This window comes from Equus przewalskii, chromosome 6, assembly GCF_037783145.1.
Source record: "Equus przewalskii isolate Varuska chromosome 6, EquPr2, whole genome shotgun sequence".
In the NCBI taxonomy this organism is placed as follows: domain Eukaryota; kingdom Metazoa; phylum Chordata; class Mammalia; order Perissodactyla; family Equidae; genus Equus; species Equus przewalskii.
Window position 1 is genome coordinate 47,762,556 of NC_091836.1, and position 12,032 is coordinate 47,774,587.

Genomic DNA, 12,032 nt, shown 5'->3' on the forward strand with positions numbered 1-12,032 from the left:
AGTTGGCGTCAGTGGCTTCTCTAATTGTGTGCACCACTTGATGAGAATAGTTTTGGCACAAGAATGCCTTGGGAAACTTATGTCCAGGATGAGAGGTTTAGAGACTCTTGTTTGCATAATGGGAAGCTGCTAAAACCTTTATGATAAAGGGATGTGTCAAGGGAGATGGTAATGTAGGGACTGTCATTTTGAAAACTTCTACAGCTATTTCTTGCCCAATTCAAAGTCAGTCAATTTCTAAGTGTTGTATGAATAAGTAGGAAGCAGCTCTGATAAATATGGGATGTTTCTGGTCACTGTGGCTGACAGAATGTGCCCATAACATGGGTTCTACCACTGCTTCTGCCACCCTCTCAGCTCACAGCCCCCTTGTGTTGCCTCAGAGAAATTTCCCAGAGGGGGACATGCATGAATTTCGAAAGATGTTTTCAAGTAAACAGGCACAGAGTAGGCTTGAGTTGGGAAATGAACAGCTGGAGAGAGTTTTTGAATGGCAATGAAAAGAAATGATTCTGATGCACATGAATGAGGATGTCCCCAGGCAGATCCCACTTTGGATACACTTTTATGTTTTCCAACCAAATTATTTCTACAGAGCTGTCCACAGAACCTGATTTAAACTCAAGGGTTTAAATCTGGGATTTAATTCTGGGAGGCCTCTCACTTCACTCCTGTGATGAGTATGAGCTGAAGGGGTGTTTTCTCAATTAAGATGGGTTGCAAGAAAGGCCTGTTGAGGACTGAGTCCTTCTTGCCCAGTCCTTCAATTATTCTTAAGGATGCCACAGTGGTGGAAAGAAGTGTTGAACACATGAAAATCCATATTCAGGAGAGCTTAACATTCTTCTAGCATATGAGAGCATTCATTTCCTAATTAATATATGTAACACATATACAAAATAGGAGCAATCAGGAGTTTTCACAAATGTATAGAAATATTGCCATCAAAAGATGAAAAACATACCATCACTCCAAAAGAACACTCCTGTGGTCCAGTTGAATGAAATCCTTTCAATATGTATGTTCAGAGTTAAAAAAAAATGGAAATGAACAGATGGAAAGAGTCATTTCCTTTGCTGTTTTAAACTTCAAAGCTGTTACTGCTGTTTCCCACTTTTCCACATGTGGAGGATGTCTAAGCGCGTGGAAGTGAAACCTGTGAACAGCAAAATGGGCTCCAAGATTTTCTGGATCACTGACACAAGAGACATGCAGCCATTCCTATGATGAAAAGATGTTGAAAGTTTCCCATTTCTCCTTTTCTACTCAATTAGGATGTTACTCAAAATGATACCCTCTCTCCGCAGCTCACTCAATTATTCCTGGGATGGTTGCCTCTAACCAGCCAGAGCTCTTTTTGGTTTTTCCACTAGGAGATCACAGTGGACTTGCATAGATATCAATCTACTCATAGAATTCACTCAGGATGAGCCAGAACAGTGCAGATGAAGGCAGCTGTCTCTCTAAGTGGGAGGAACTCCATGGCTTAATGGAGTGTATGTTGCACACTCCAGTCTGTACAGCAACAAAATGAAAATGCCAAAGACTGTAACATTTTAAATATTTAAAAGTAAAATGAAAATCCTCTCAAATGACATTAAAAACAAAATGACACCACAAATATCTGTGGCTCAAGTGAGCAGGAAGTCTCAAGTCCCAGAATAACAATAATAATGACATCCTCACTCACTCCTACCCTCATAGAAAAGATACATACATACCTCAGCCCCCAAGCTATCTCAATGTTATTTTTCACTTTTCCTGAAAGCCCTTATTTCCATATTAATGGACAAAGCTTTACCATCTCTTTTCCCACAAACATATAAGTACCAGGACTGCAAGAACCCATTAGTTTCATGCCACTATATCCAAATGGTACTGTGCCTTATTTCTGCTAAATTGAGTTTGTTGCCTCTACAGTACATGGCAGGTGAGGGATGCTGAAACATTACCAAGAGCATAGTCTCTGAGACAGAAAGGCTTGGTAGGCATAGTAGTCCTGTCTTTCTCCCTTGCTATGTTTGCATTGTCTCAAAAGTTACCTAAACTCAAAGGCCTCCGGTGATACGTAAAGGAGATATTAAACATATTGTGTAGCATACTAAGAGGTGAATTTATATATTTTAACTGAGGTACTTTATGGTGAACAGTGTCTAATTCACTGTATGAAATATATCTGTGTTTTGCTAATAAGTAGGAAACGCAAAAGCTGTTCCAGAAGACCAGGAGCTGGCTGCATCCACTGCAAGGCCAAGTTTTATCCTGTTGAAAAGAAAACTGTCACACAGCTACTTCATCAAAGGTACATAGCAACACAATAGTAAAAGTATTTTGTAACCATACCAGTAGAAATGATAAAAGATAAAATTTCAAATAATAAAAATTACTAATATTCCCTTTGCTTACTAAAATGACTGACTGGAACTTCTTAAAAATTTACATTAGCTCCATTACATTGATTCTCCCCTCTAGAAAACAATGATTAGGTTTACCAAAGATAGAATTAAGTTCACCTCCTCACAGCATTCAATACAGAAAAGGACTTGCTTCCTTGAATAGCAAGCAATTCAACAAACACAGGCCAAAATCTTGTAAGAAGCCCTTTTGAGCATCCTGCTACTGTTAAACCTCACAGTCCCTTATCATCTCTGGTCAATCTTAATAGAATTCATTACCTCTCCCTCTTTGACCACAGGTGCAATCCTGCAGGTCACTGGAGGAGGGCACTGAATAAAACTATGATTGTAAAGTTTTGGGTTAAGAATGAATGAGAAATTAATTTTGTGACAAAAACTGTAACTATAAAAGAATAAAAAATAAAGTTTGCCTGAGGAAAAAATACCTGAATTTATATACACATGATAAAATTGACTCATAATGTATAATGATTAAATGAAGAAAATTGCAATGCATATCTGAAATCCATAAATAAAATGGATTCTAATGTACTCTAGGAAATGAAAACCACAATAATATTTATATTAGTGTATTAGCATAGTTGATAAAATATATCAAACAACTATAGAAGTGTTCATTTCTCAAGGAAATGCATGTAGTTTTAATGACACAGAATCAAACATTATTGAAAACATTGAGGGAGTACATTCAGTCACAAGTAACAGGAAACACAAAAGTCTTCCTTACATAAGAGGTTCACATGGAAGAACTGGGTCAAGGCAGCCACTGCACAATACAGCAGAGAAACAAACTCCCATGTCCTTCTTTTCATAACACTCTGTAGACATCATGGAGAATCAGGAAAACATACTCACTGGCACAATTAACAGCACAAGGTGTTTGTCATACAACTTAGATCTTCTACAGATATCATCTCGAGAAGAGGGGAATCAGAGAATACTCCCAACCACAAACATCGGAATCAGTTTCCTGGTAGACACAAGTCCTGACAGAAAAATCCCAACTCTAATGGACCTTTGACATGAAACTTGTGAAAACATCAGCGGAAAATACACCTGTAAGAAAATGGAAATCAAACAGTTGTTGGTGGTTTTCAAGATACTCTTGACTAGGGAGTGACGTCAGCATCGTGGTGGAGTGAGCTCTCCCGATGATCTCTTCCCTCCATGATATGATGAAAAAGATATTCTTATTCCAACAGAGGACATCTACACAATGCAAAAGACGTTTGAGAGACCCACACACCATACATCAGAGGGTGGAGAGGCTGGAGTCCCCCTCAGAGGAGGTGGAATGAGGTAAGAGAAAACTTCACTTCCTCCCCCAGAGACTGCAATCTGGGGATTGTGTGCAGCCTCCGAGAGGGAAGGAAGGGGGGAGGGGGTGCCCTTTTGGGGGAACATCAAAAATCCTCGAGGTCCTTCTCAGCCTAGGGGAAAAGCCTCCTACCAAGGTGAAAGCTATGGTAGGGGTGACTTCATGAAGCCAACACCCCAGCAGAGCAGATAGCAAAGGCAGAGCTCAAGAGCATGCAGAAGAAAATGTCCCTACCCAGCCATCCATCCAGCCTGGGATCCTGGCAGAATGCAGAAGGCTCAGAATATGCAGCTCTTGACCCCCACCCAGTGGTGATAGGTGGTAATGGTGGTCAATAATACCACAATGCAGAAGAACAGAACCACACTCTCTATCGGTATCAAAAGTTATATTAAATCTCCAGGGGCCAGCCCGGTAGCGCAGCGGTTAAGTTCACATGTTCCACTTCTCGCTGGGCCAGGGTTCACTGGTTTGGATCCCGGGTGCAGACATGGCACCGCTTGGTAAACCATGCTGTGGTAGGCATCCCACATATAAAATAGAGGAAGATGGGCATGGATGTTAGCTCAGGGCCAGTCTTCGTCAGCAAAAAGAGGAGGATTGGCAGTAGTTAGCTCAGGGCTAATCTTCCTCAAAAAAAAAAAAATCTTCAGACCAGAGAGAAAATGATAAGCACCCAGAAATCAGTCCTGAGGACACAGAAATATGTAATCTAAATGACAGAATCCAAAATAGCTATCATCAAAACACTCAACGAGTTAGAAGAGAATGTAGAGAAACAATTCAACAAGTTCAGGAGCTACTTCACAAAAGAGATTAAAATTATAAAGAAGAACCAATCAGAAATATTGCAGATGAAAGACACAATGGAAGAGATAAAACAAAATATGGATTCCCTGAACGTTTGAGCAGACATCATAGAGGAGCAAATCAGCATAATTGAGGATAGACATATTGACATCCTCCAGATAGAGTAGGAGAGAGAACTAAGACTAAAAAGAAATGAAGAAAGTCTCCGAAAAATATCCAACTCGATTAGGAAATGCCACATAAGAATTACAGGTATTCAAGGAGGAGAAGAGAAGGAGAATGGAGCAGAAATCATGTTCAAAGAAATAATAGCAGAGAACTTCCCAAACCTAGAGAAAGTAATCCAGGAATGAGATAATGACACAGGGCAGAGATACAGATCAATGTATTTGATTGAGATTCCAGATATAAACCCATTCATCTATGTTTAATTGATTCTCAAAAAAGTTGCCAAGAATGAGGAAAGAATATCCTTTTCCAAAATTGATGCTGAGACAACTGGATAACAACATGCAAAAAACTGAAGTTGGACTCTTACTTTACACTACATACAACAATTTACCAAAATGGATCAAAGACCTAAATCTGAGATAAAACTGTAGTATTTTTAGAAAAATCGCACAGGAAAATATGAACTTGGATTTGGCAAATAATTTATAGATATGACCCCAAAAGCAAAACCAGTAAAGAAAAACAGTTGGAAATTCATCAAAATTAATCACTTTTGTGCTTCAAGGAACGCCATCAAGAAAGTGCAAACACCCTTAGGAATCCCTGTGCACTTTCAGAGGGAATGTAAAACCATATAAATGTTGTGCAAAGCAGGATGGCAGTTTTTAAAAAGTTACAGAGAGTGTTACCATATGATCCAGCAATTCCGTTTCTGACTACTTACCCAAATAAATAAAAAACATGGACTCAAACAGATATATGCACACCTGTGTTCATAGGAGCATTATTCACAGCAGGGAAAAAGTGGAAGCAACGCAAGTGTTCATCAATGGATGAATGGATCAACTAAATGTGGTACACACATAGAACAGAATATTATTCAGCTTTAAAAAGACATGAAATTCTAACACATGCTACAATATGGGTGAACCCTGACGACATTATCCTAAGTGGAAGAAGCCCCTCAAAAAAAGGGCAAAAACTGTATGATTCCACTGATATGAGGTACCTAGTGTGGTCAAATTCATAGAGACAGCAGAATAGTGGTTGTCAGGGCCTGGGGGGCAAGTGCAAGTGGGCATTGTTGTTTACTATATAGAAAGTTGCAACTTTGCAAGATGAAAAGAGTTCTGGAGATTGCTTTCACAATGTCAATGTACTTCACACTACTGAACTATACACTCATATATGGATAAGATGTAACTGTCATGGAATAAATACAGGTGATCAAACGGAGCACACTTCATGTTATAAAATAAGTCAAGGGGATGTAATGTACAGCATGGTGACTAGAGTTAATACTACTGAATTGTATATTTAAAATTTGCTAAGAGAGTAGATCTTAAAAGTTCTCAACACTTGGGGCCAGTCCCGTGGCCGAGTGGTTAAGTTCATGCACTCCACTTCAGAGGCCCAGGTTTTCACTGGTTCAAATCTTGGGCGCGGACATGGCACCGCTCATCAAGCCATGCTGAGGCGGCATCCCACATGCCACAACTAGAAGGACCCACCACTAAAAATACACAACTATGTACCAGGGGGCTTTAGGGAAAAAAAGGAAAAACAAAATCTTAAAAAAAAAAAAGTTCTCAACACAAGAAAAAAATGTATAACTGTGTTGTACACACTTACTGTGGTACACCTGAAACAAATATAATGTTGCTTGTCAATTATATCTAAATTTTTAAAAAAATGAATGAAGTTTTGATACATGCTATAACATAGAATTCCCTGAAAAAATTATACCATAAATGAAGTCAAACACAAAGACCACATATTATACAATTTAATTCATATGAAAGTCAACAAATACAGAAATTTATAGATACAGGAAATAGAATAGCAGTTGTCTGGGGCTGGCGCTTGGAGGAGCAGGGCCAGAAGACAGGGCAGTGGTAGGTTAAGGGTAGAGGTGTTTCTTTTTAGGTGATAGAAATATTCTGAAATTGATTGCAGTGATGATTGCACGGTATCTGTGAATATACTGAAGACAGTGAGTTGTAGACATTAAAGGCCTCCATTGTATAGCATGTGTGTTTTTTTCTCAAAAAGAACCCTGTTCAAATAAGTGGTTAAATGCATTAAGAGTTTTGCAATTCAATCTCTTAAGCACGTGAGTACTTCCCAGGTACACCCCTCATTTACACAACCTTTTCTTGTTTTCTGTTTTATCAGTTCAAACAGGAACTGAATTTCCTTAGGGATACTGTAGACTTTTACATTTCAAAGTTCTCTCAGGATACATTCAAAAAATGATCTAAAACAAATTTCCCTCCAGTGTAAAACGTACACCCGAGAATTGAATGAAAACATCTCACATCTAGTGGTTAGACTGAGAAGAGACCTTGCGCCCAGCTGGGGCTGCGGGTTCCAACTTCCCACCAGGACTAAGGTCTCGGGAGGCTATAGGATTTTTTTTTTCTTTTTTTTAGGATTGGCACCTGAGCTAACATCTATTGCCAATTCTTTTTTATTTTTTCTCTTCTCCTCCCCAAACCCCCCAGTACATAGTTGTATATTGTAGTTGTAGGTCCTTCTGGCTGTGCTATGTGGGATGCTGCCTTTGCATGGCCTGATGAGCGGCGCCATGTCAGCGCAGAGGATCCCAACCAGAGAAACCCAGGCCGCCAAAGCGGAGCGGGCCACTTTAACCGCTTGGCCGCAGGCCGGCCCTGGATTTTTTTAAAGTACAATTTGAGTGGAGGTGGCAAGCGCTGGGTGGAAGATGAAAGATCAAAGTGGAGACCGACTAATTGTTAAATATGGGGACGTGACTTTAAGTGTGTTCGCAAAAAAGGGTCACTGTTCCCCGAGTAGCCTCATACCATTGTATTTTAGTGGAAAACTCCCCAGAGAAGACAATTTCCGGCTCTGGGTTGGCTCAGAAGTGTAATCTCCATTCCCCTGTCACTCAGGCCCGAGGGCCCTTTGGAACTGTCCTATCGGGGTCGGCTCTGGGGCGGGTGGGCGGGACAAGCGCCGCAACTTCCTGTCTCTCCAGTCTTTCCGATCACGGGTCGCCTGTACTTGAAGGACCCACGTTGGTCTCCCGTTCTCTGTGTTTCGCTGTGACCTGACCTGAGTCATAGGAAGGACGGCGGGGAACGCAGGAAACTTAGAAATGGTGAGAGTTCTGGCTGGGGGTTCGGAGACACGGTTCGGGGCAGGAGGGGCTGGTTGCAAGTGGCCGGTGTACCTATCTGGCAAAACTATGTCAGACTCCCGTTGTCAACAAAGATCAAAATGGAGAGAGGCTAATTATTGGATATGGTGAGGCGAGTTTCATTTGTGTGTGTGTGTGTGTGTGCGTGTGTAAATAAGGATCACAATTCCAGTGCGTGTGTAAATAAGGATCACAATTCCAGGAGTCCCCTCCCAACACAACCTTACAACGCAAATGTCCCTGCAGGGGAGGAGTTCTGGCTGGCGTTCTGCTCAGACACCTAAACTCAGGGGCTGGCACTCAGACACAAGGGGGCGACTCTTTGGAACTGTCCAATCAGAGGCGGCGCCGGGGCAGGTGGGTGGGGCGAAGCTGCCCAAACTCCCGGAAGTTGCTTGTTGCTGGGGGACCGCGTCTCCCCGCCATTAAAGGCTCTACATGGCTGTCATCTGTTTTGTCCAGTTGTGACCTATACCAACCTCGCGAGTTATACGAAGGACACCAGGGGACCCAGGAGCCCTAGAAATGGTGAGTGTGCGGCCCCGGGGTGAGGACACGGGCGGAGGGCTGGTGGGAAGCGGCGGGGCGGGCCCGGCCTCCCCCGTCCCCTCCGGGGTCTGCGGCCCCGAGTCCGCGGTGGCGCCGCTCGGCCCTCAGGCCCCTCCGGCCGCAGCGTGGGGGCGAGGCCGGCAGCCGGGCCCGGGCGACCTGTGGTCCCTGCGCGCGGCGACTTGGGCCGGAGCGTCTCTGGGCCGCTGTTCGCCCACAGCCCCTCGTGTCCCAGACGGTGCGGGGCCCGCGGGAGGGCCCGCAGGACAGTCGGGCCTCGGGCTCCGGGGTCCGTGCGCGGAGGGGCTGCGGTCTGTGGGTCCCCAGGGCCTGCTTTCTCCTCAGAGTGGACTGGTTTTCTCCTGAGTTTTCTAAATGTTTGGGGAGCAGGGTCTTAAATCCACGACCCTGTCCCCCCAGCTCTTCCAGGACCGACAATAAATACCTAAATTTTCCAGATTCCTCCTCACGTTCCCGAACGCCAACTTCCCGTCTCCGACTCACAGCATCGTCATCAACTACAAGCAGTCCCAATATTTTAATTGTCATTTTTCTCTAGTCAATGGGTGGTCCTTTTAAAACGCTTTCTTCCTTGTTTGTGGATGTTTTACATGAGAAAAAAGTAGTGAACAGCTTCCTGGAACTACCTTGTATGAAATATTTCTGCTTCTCCCAGGATGTGTCCTGGATACAAATATTCAATCGTAGGTCTTTTACTTGCAAGTTCTTCATGGCAAACTTTTCTGGGTCATCTCTCCTGTCAGCACTGCCCCTCCCTGGGTTTGTCAAATTTAAATGATATATTCAGTGTATTTTATTCTCAGTTTTTTAATGAATAAAATTTATTTAATCAATATAACTTGAAAGACAATATAAAATGTTTGCAAAGAGGTTACTTTCAGAAAAAGTAAAATATTCCAGTTTTACATTGCATGATTTAAACATTGTTTTTCCTTTTTCCTCCCTGAGCATGTTAATAATATTCTGAGATCTGTTCTTTATTTTGAGTGAGTTAGGTGGATTTCCAGGGCTCAGTCTGGCAGACCTGAAGTGCTCAAGTATGATGAACAGTTTATAAAACAATTTCTTGTTATGAAAATAACTAATTAGCATGTTTTTTTCCTGGAATCAAGTACAGTACATTCCTGTGGGATTTCTTTTTGAGCCGACAAAATGCCGTACAATTTTCTTCCCCCATTTCCACATAAAGACTGGTTTGAGTGTGTTGGCTGGATGGTTCAAACACCGGGTTTGTGTATTTAAAATATGAGTGATGGTCCAAAAAACTCCAGTGGGGGCAGAGGCCTGAGGGCAGTGAATCTAAGCTGAAGCCCCCTTGAGCCTGCAGAGGGAAGGCCTTGAAGGCCCAGTTGTTCTCCCTGGGGAGCCTCCCCCTGCAGATGTCCTACTGCTCACACCCCCATGGAAGGAGCCTTCATCCTGAGAGGAGCTGCAGAGCCCTGGAAAGCTGGGGGTGCACGTGCTCATGGGGTGGGGAGTGACGCCCTTTCTGAGGTTGTCACTGTTGATTCCTTGGGCCTACTTCTAGACATAATCGGAATTTTGCATGCACAGTGTGGGTGCACTCAGAGAGTAATTTGTATACACTGAGAAAGTTTGTGAGAGTCAGGAGCTCGGTGTCCTGCGTTAGGGCCCATTAATCTGGGGGTCCATTTGGGTCAGAACCTTAAACTGAATGCAGCTGAGTTTCCTCACTGTGAGAATGGAGCCTGAGAGAGGGAGCATGTGCACTGTTCCCTGCGGAGGGGAGGGTGTGTGGGGCTCCCAGAGCTCCTTCCTGTGGCTGCTCAGGTGCCCTCCCCTCCTTCTCCAGGGACTCACCCCCTCCAGGGCTCTGTCTCCACCAGGAGAGTCAGGAACACGGGACCTTCTGACTGTGGCTTTCCTTCTGTCCTCTGGGAAGCAGGCTGCTCATCTGAGCTGATTCCAGTGTTTGTGTTTCTTCCCTTTGGATTCCTTTATCGATGGACTAGTGCAGCCCTTTGGCTCTAGTTTCCCTTAGCACTTGGGCCCTGAGACTGTAAGTTGATGGAGAGAGAGGATGTGAGGAAAGCAAACACTTGTGGAACCAAGTAGAAACTTTTTTCAAAACTTTTAGGGACGAGAACCTCAAGATGTGAGATAAATGTATTAAATTTTTTAGTGCATTTTCTATTTTTAGATCAGTGTTTCTATGTGGATGTCTCTAGAGAACATAGAAACTTAAAATGCTAAGGTGATTTAAGTTATCTTTTAACTGATGTAAGGAAAACTTCTGAAAGCCTATGTAAAATTTTGAAAATCCAGTACATTTAAGGGGTTCGTCTCAAATCTATATTGCATTGTAATATGCTGCTTATTCCTGAAAATCCCACCAGTGTGAGCTATAGGCGAAGGACAAACTAGGATACCACTTATCCTTTTAGTTAGAAAGAGATTTGAAAATTTTCATTTTGTGGTTTACACTTTTTTTTTTTTGAGGAAGATTAGCCGTGAGCTAACATCTGCTGCCAATCCACCTCTATTTGCTGAGAAATGCTGGCCCTGAACTAACATCCATGCCCATCTTCCTCTACTTTATACGTGGGACGCCTAGCACAGCATGGCTTGCCGAGCGGTGCTATGTCCACACCTGGGATCTGACCCGGTGAACCCCGGGCCTCCGAAGTGGAACGTGCGAACTTAACTGCTGCGCCACCGGGCCGGCCCCACACTTTCCCCTGTTTTGATCCAGCTCGCAGCTTAACTGAGAGATGTGATCAAAATTTAAGGCATTAGCACCACTCTCAGCTACTGCTGTGAAATTCTCTCAGATTTTGTTGTTCCTTTGGGTGGTATCCAGAGGTCATGATGTTTTTCCTTAACCCCTCTGACATTGACAGGTGAAGGCTGCAGGTTTACTGTCTTCCAGTCGGTCATCTCTTCATTCCTTTTCTGAGGTTCCAGTCTTAGGGAGATCGCTGCTTGGTGGTTAGCAGCTGCAAACATACTCTTAAAGCTTTTGAGAAAAGACAATGCACCGGGGAGTTTCTTATGACCATAATAAAAGGAGAGTTCTCAATATCTGGAGTGCACTTTGGAGCCATGGTCCCCAAGACCTAAACCAGTTACTATCAAATGAGTCAAAGAACGACACCATTGAAGGAGTCACCTTTTAATAAAAGCCAAGTAGCTTGACAGTGATTTTACATAGTTGAGTTTCACCTTCCCCAGAAGTGTTCATTCAGGAGCAGCAGGTGGTGGTGGCCACAGCACAGACACCTCCCTGCTCAGCTAAGAGAGAATCAAGGGCTATCCCGGTGCCAAGGACAACTGTGGCCAGAGAGTCTAAGGATCTTTGTTGGGCAACTCTTGTCTTAGCAGTGGATTTTGCAATATATTCTCATTTACGTTTACTCCTAACAAGGGAGGGATGGCCCTGTCAAAGGAAGTGAATCGTGAGTCCTGAATGCCTCCTGGTAGGTCCTTTATAACTCAGTGATGTAAATTCAGGGGAGTCAACCAGTGAGATGTCTGAGTTCACTTGTGAAAAGTTAGGGGCTCAGGTAGATAATGTGAGAGCCATTGCTCACTTATGCACCAGCCATCCAAGCCTTTGTAGGCC

At 43.3% G+C, this 12,032-nt stretch overlaps 2 protein-coding genes and 1 long non-coding RNA gene across 3 annotated transcripts in view; all 3 read left to right on the forward strand.

The window, feature by feature from the left end:
• Positions 1 to 12,032, forward strand: part of LOC103568045 (zinc finger protein 709-like) — a 156,857-nt gene that overhangs the window by 128,929 nt on the left and 15,896 nt on the right.
• Positions 1 to 12,032, forward strand: part of LOC103567649 (zinc finger protein 709-like) — a 216,618-nt gene that overhangs the window by 45,107 nt on the left and 159,479 nt on the right. The window lies entirely within an intron of this gene.
• On the forward strand, positions 7,703 to 9,020 carry LOC139084126 (uncharacterized). Its single transcript, XR_011541467.1, has 3 exons — positions 7,703 to 7,840; positions 8,342 to 8,407; positions 8,887 to 9,020. It is a non-coding gene; the product is annotated as an uncharacterized lncRNA (long non-coding RNA).